Below are 6,563 nucleotides of genomic sequence, written 5' to 3'. Positions count from 1 at the left end.
ACCTCTTCTAAGAACTCTTTATATACGCTTATTTAAAAAATGACACAATGGACAATATTATTCTGATTTTCTAGGCACAATGTCTTCTTTCTTGAGACTATTTTACAATTTTAGAATACTTCTTTCCTGAAGTCCAATTGAACCTTTTAATTGATTTTCTAAGTGCTTTTTCTTCATGATAAGCAAGATTCTTGACTTAATATTAGATCCGACAGTAGTGCGTCCAGCTTCTGTAGCTCCTAGAATAAAAAACTTGGGATATTTTTTAAGTGTAAACCTAAAGTCTGTACTTAATGACGCATTATTGCCGGACCCTGTAGATAACAAATAATTACTAGTTAGTTTTTTTTGGTTTTATTTTGATACAAGTATTGTTGAAAAATCAAATTTTCTTAGAGTTGATGAAATTTAACTTAAATTTAATAACAAATATTGCCAATTTTAATAACAATATACACTCAGATTCAAAAAAAAAAACGCAACGGAGAAAATTCTGGTCAAATTTAAACTGTTATATTTTTGTTATTTTTAGCCCTATTTTCATGAACTTTTTAACAAGCTGTATATAATTATATCAATTTTAATTTGTAAACTCAGTTTTTTATAAACATTAGTATCTGGTATATTAAACAGGGTTAATCGAAGGTTTTTTTTTACTCTAACTTTGACCCACCCTGTGCAATAATTTCGTGTATAAATTTTCCAGAAATATAATTTTACGGTCAGAACCATATCTCCTGAGCATTTCGTTTTTTGGCTCATGTTGATACATGCCTTGATTATTTTTTAAGAGCGAAATGAACTTGCCACCAACAATTTGCAATTTTTTCAATTATCACTTCTTTTTGAAGTAATTTTTCAATATGACAAGGCGGCTTTGGTGATTATTGCAAACTATACACTACTTTGAACTGCTCATCATGTTCGACGTTTGGGAAATGCTTGACAGAAGAGTTAGAGGTCGCGCAGCCTTACCAGCTTCATTAAATGAACTTCGCTTGGTTCTTAAAGAAGAATGGGAAAGCATAACGCAATATGATAGATGTAGCCTCAATGACAGTATGAACGGACGTATACAGGCAGTTTGGTTTGGTTTGAGCCAGGGGAGGCAAAACAAACCATTAGTGTATTTTTTACAATTTTTTTTCTGTTTGTATACTTCAGTATTACAGAGGTTTTCTTTAATATTATTAGTTTTGTTATCTTTATTACTGTTTGTTAAAACCAGGACTGCAGCGTTAGCCTTTAACGTTTTTTTTTTTTAATTTAGTATAGAGTATCCAATGCAGCGTGATATGACGTTACGACAATAGTCACCAAAACCATCTCGTCTTATTAAAAAATTACATCAAATGTAATAATAAATAATAACTAAAAAATTTGCAAATTGATCGTGATCAGTTCATTTCGCTCTTAAAAAATAACCAAAGCATGTATTGACATGATTAAAAAAAACAAAATGCTCAGGAGATATGGTTCTTATCGTAAAGTTATATTTTAGGAAAATTTACAGACAAAATTATTTCACAGGGTGTTTTAAAGTTAGGATAAAAAAACAACCCCTCGGTTAACCCTGTATAATATGTCAATTACTAAAGTGTACAAAAAACTGTGTTTACGAATTAAAGTTGATATAATTATATACAGTTTGCTAAAAAAATCGTGAAAATAGGGCTAAAAATAACAAAAATATAACATTTTAATTTGACCAAAAATTTCTCTCTTGCGTTTTTTTGCATCTGAGTGATTGATTTGTTTTGATCTAACATATCTACACAAGCACAGATTTTTAGAAAAAAAGTCACAGTTAAAATAGCAACAGCAAGGACTCAACTAGTAAATAACTCTTGTATTGCCAAACTGAATTTTCAAAGCTGAAAACTGATGTACCTACATGATTTTTCAATTCTCATTTATATTGTTATAAATTATTGAACAGAGACACATAAATATTATATTAATAAAAATATATTTTATCTTAATAAATAAATAATACAAAAGTGACAAAAAAATTGGTATAATTTAATGACTATAATCATTATACGGGAGTCTTCAATAAGTGCAAATATTGAGCTAGTAGATCTCCATAAAAAAACATATTTTATCTTTACGGCTTTTCAAAAATAAAAAGTTCAAAATAACCTAGTTATTTAGGTTTGAAAATACAAAAAAAAATTGATTTATTTTTTTAAAAATTGAGAACCACCGGATTTTTTCTCTTTTGCATCTCTTTTGGCGCCGTAACCATAAGGTAAAGCCGTAACCATGGTAATATCAGAGATTAAGAAATTATACCGTAAGAAAATTTGCGGTGAACAGGCAGTTCTAAAAAGTTTTATTAAATACATATACAAAGAAATGTTTTTTAATAGAAAATGCACAATTTTTAACATCATTTTTGCGAAAAAAAACTCATAGGTGTGTTTCTGGGGTCGAAATATACCACCTCTAAGGGTAGCCTTTTTTCTCTCATTCTGTTTATATGCCCATACCAGACTAATTGTTTTTTTTTTGGATTTCTTCTACGATGGTTATCTCTTTCTTTGTTATTCTTCTTGTTTCTTTATATCGCCCTTTTTCCAATTTTGATTTTCTCGCCGATCTTCTGAGGAAGTCCATTTCAGTTACTAAAAGCTTTGGACTTGCTTATCTGCCACATTTCAGCGCCATATGTAAGTGTGCTTAACCATCGTGCCATATATGCGAGTTTTTGTTGCGATGTTTATATTTTTTTGCCAAAGAATAGAATTTACAGCGCTTTCAGATGAAGCGGACCGTTCGCGATGGACCGTCCGTCGTGTTTTTTCAAGATAGTCGTCGGACGAACTCCGTCGAACGGAACATACGCACCCATATGAAATTGTTCATATAAACTCATGGTACTTGCTCGAAGTCACGGACGCTCCGTCGCGGACGGTCCGCTCCATCTGAAAGCGCTGTTAGTGCCCCTGTAACAGCGCTTTCAGATGGAGCGGAACGTCCGCGATGGACCGTCGACTGTCCGCGTGTTTTTATATTAATGTGTTTATGTATATTGCCGTCATCCGCACGGAGCATACGTGACCCATGTTAAATTGTTCATATACAGCGCTTTCAGATGGAGCGGACAGGAGCGGGCCGTCCACGTCCGCGCGGATGTTTTCTTAAGATAGCTCATCCGGACGGAGCATACGCGACCCATATGAAATTGTTGATATAAACTCATGGTATATTTGGTCGAAGTCGCCGACGCCGATGCTCCGCTCCATCTGAAAGCGCTGATAAACTCTTGGTACTTGCTCGAAGTCGCGGACCCCATCTGAAAGTGCTGTAATGCTTCTGGCTTTGTTGATTCTGTTGTTGATGGTATTGCCGTTTTCTCCATTATTATGTATGTTAGTACAGTTTTACAAATATAGGAAGAGACTTGGGGATAGCACCGGTCGACCGGTCGCTTGTTATTTTATATTTCTCACGTCTCTAGCTATACTTGTTAAGTTGTACCTAGGTATGTGAATTCAGTACATGATTTTATTTTGTTTTCCATATCTAGATCTTCTCCATTGAGACACTATGTGTGAAACAAATAACTATTAAGATAAAAAGCGGTCAAAACTTATATAATATTTGCAATATGACGCTGACAAATTTGTATCTGCGAATTCGCAGAATATTAAATTAACGTTAGTGTTACATAAATGTTTTAGCTAAATACATTTTTAATGTATCTGTCAACTAATTATTCTATGAAATTATTTTGAATAACATTTACATAATGTGTCATCGTTCTCCAAATGTTTAACATCATTAATTTTTTTTCGGCTTCCAAAGATCATCTGACGCATATGATGAGTAAACTAAAACTGTTTTAATGATATTAACGGTAGATTAAAGTAAGAAATAAAATAATTAAGAGTATCATTTCATTTTCTTTTTTTTTTCTGTTAACCTTTGTTATGCATTCTTTGTACGTATGTTTGAAGTGAATAAAATAAGAGATATTATTGAAGATTAAATGTATGCAAAAAATTAAAATATATTATCGAATAAAGAATGAAGCATGAAGAATGAGTGAGCATATAGCAACAAGACACTAATTATTTTCTTCTTACTTGACTGCTTCCAGTTATTTTAGTAACCAATCAGAGGTAAGTGATAAATTTAAAAATAATAAAATAGGGAAATCGCTGGTTTCAAGGCGACGTTAATCAGTGGCGTGCCACTCGCAGAAGAAACTAATTTATTATATAAAAAACTAAATGCAGAGAAATTAGTCCTATCCAAACTTCTATAAATTTCTAAACTATTGATTACGGTAAGTATGATAAATATAATCAGTCCTACGATAAGACGCATGACACACGAGGGGCGTTTCATGTAAAGGGGTAAAAAATATACTTCTAAATACTGCCAAAATATAATTTTACTGCCAAGCGATTGCCAATGACTGCGAAGAAGACGGCCATATCATTATAGACGACTGCCTTAGGACTGATGCTAACGAAACGCCAGCGACTGCCAAGAAAAATGTACAAAGCGGGCCAAATTGAACACTATTAAATGGAAACACTCTTTTCTATAGGAGATAGACAAAACTAATATCGGTGTCTGAAGCTCCATTTTTATCAAAAACATGATGGTAAAAAGCGCACAAGCGGAGTTACGGGATGTTTTTTCAAAAATATACATTTTTAACAAATCGCTGTAACATTTTAGCTATGGAAAATTTTGTATTTTTATGTAAACATTTCCAAAGCACCTTTTTACGTAGAATTTCATGGTTTAAGTTTAATTTTTTTAAAGTTAATAATTTAAGATTTTTAAAATTTGATTTTTTATTTATTGAGAAGAATTTAAAATTGCCTTTCCAAAAATATAGCATACTTGATATTTTGCTCGATTCCTCTTCGAGATATAGTGTTTTTAAAAATTCTCCCACTTTGAATAAGTAGGCTTTGAACGCCGGCTGTAATGAAAAAAAAATCTAGCCATCAGCAGCAATTAAAACGAAAATTATATTTGCAATGAGATATGCAGAATTTTATAACAATTTAAACTATATCTAATAACAATAAAAATAGATAGCAAACCAAGACATGATATTTTGCTACAAGTGTTCGACATGTCGACCGTCTTCTGTTATGGATAGACATGATTCATTAATATGGGGGGTTAAAGATACCCTATCAATAACCGCTAAGTATTTCTAATTCTTGCCTAGAATATACGGGCAATTTAAAAATAAGAACCTTTATTCTTCCGCAAAGATACAAATCCATAGGCGCTAAGTCCGTCGGCCTCGACGGCCAACGGCTGGGATCTTGCTTACCTATTCAATTATTCTCGAAATTGGCTGCAAAAATTTGCTGATAATTTCAGCGTTCTGAGTTCTGAGGCGATGCCTGGTCTTCCTGGAAAAATATGTTGTCGAGTTCCATTAGGGGCATATCATCAATAAGGGATCCAAAGCCGAGTAGTTAAAAGTGGCAAACTTATAAAAATGCTGTATTTCGAAGGAGACTATAACAAAATATTAAGTGTGTTATATTTTTAGAAAGGTAATTTTAAGTTCTTTTCAGTTAATTAAAAATATAGAGGGTGTCTCAAATAAAAAATAATTTTTTCTGTTAATAACTCTTAAATTATTAATTTTAAAAAAATTACCCCAACCCAACCCAGCATAAACGATTAAATTCTACGTAAAGAGGTGCTTTGAAAATGGTTTCACAAAAATACATAATTTTACAGAGCGTAAAGTTACAGCGTTGTGTTAAAAATGCACATTTTTAAAAACATTCCGTAACTCCGAAACACTTCGAAGACACCACCTACCTGCTGAGCCTTATCCAAGGTCAGAACTTCAATGTAAGGACATCAAGTTGGCAAGTCATCAACTCGAAGGAGGAGGGTCATGGTCAAGTCCTCACAATAGGAATTGACCTCAAATCCAAGGAGGCACTAGAGAAAGAGGGACATATCCCCTATTATAGATAGGGGACAACACCGGTATGAGGTCTAAGGAGAGAGTTATTATAGTCCAAGTTAAAGAGGTGGAGAAAATGGTGACAGATCCTCCAGCCTCCGTCTCACGGGTTCCTCAGCCGGCGGCAAGCTCCTCGACTGTGAAGAGCGGCACGGAGGGCCAAACTCCAACCATAGCTCCAACCGTGGAAGGGTGTGTACCCTCGGAGGAAGAACTGTTGTCAGACGAGGATGGAAAATACCCTGTCCCCTCTACAACAAGGGTATGATGGGTTATAGATTGTGTAATGACTCAAGGAAGGGGGGCACAATAAATCTTTAAGGTCGCAGTGATTAACCCCCCCTCTTACTCATTCTATATTCTACAACTCCGAAACAGTAACAAATATTGATATGCGATTTTCATCATCATATTTCTGATAAAAATTGAGCTCAAGACCCCGATATTAGTTTTTGTCTATCTCTCATAGAAAAGAGTGTTTCCATTTAATAGTGTTAGATTTGACCAACCCTGTACATGTAACTTCAACAATGAGATGCCCCTCGATGACAATGATCCTCTGTCAAAAGAAAACGGGGTTTCTGTTACTTTTCGTATGTCG

Source organism: Sitophilus oryzae, unplaced genomic scaffold, assembly GCF_002938485.1.
Source record: "Sitophilus oryzae breed Bouriz unplaced genomic scaffold, Soryzae_2.0 scaffold_2014_pilon_pilon, whole genome shotgun sequence".
In the NCBI taxonomy this organism is placed as follows: domain Eukaryota; kingdom Metazoa; phylum Arthropoda; class Insecta; order Coleoptera; family Curculionidae; genus Sitophilus; species Sitophilus oryzae.
This window is presented reverse-complemented; position numbering follows the sequence as displayed.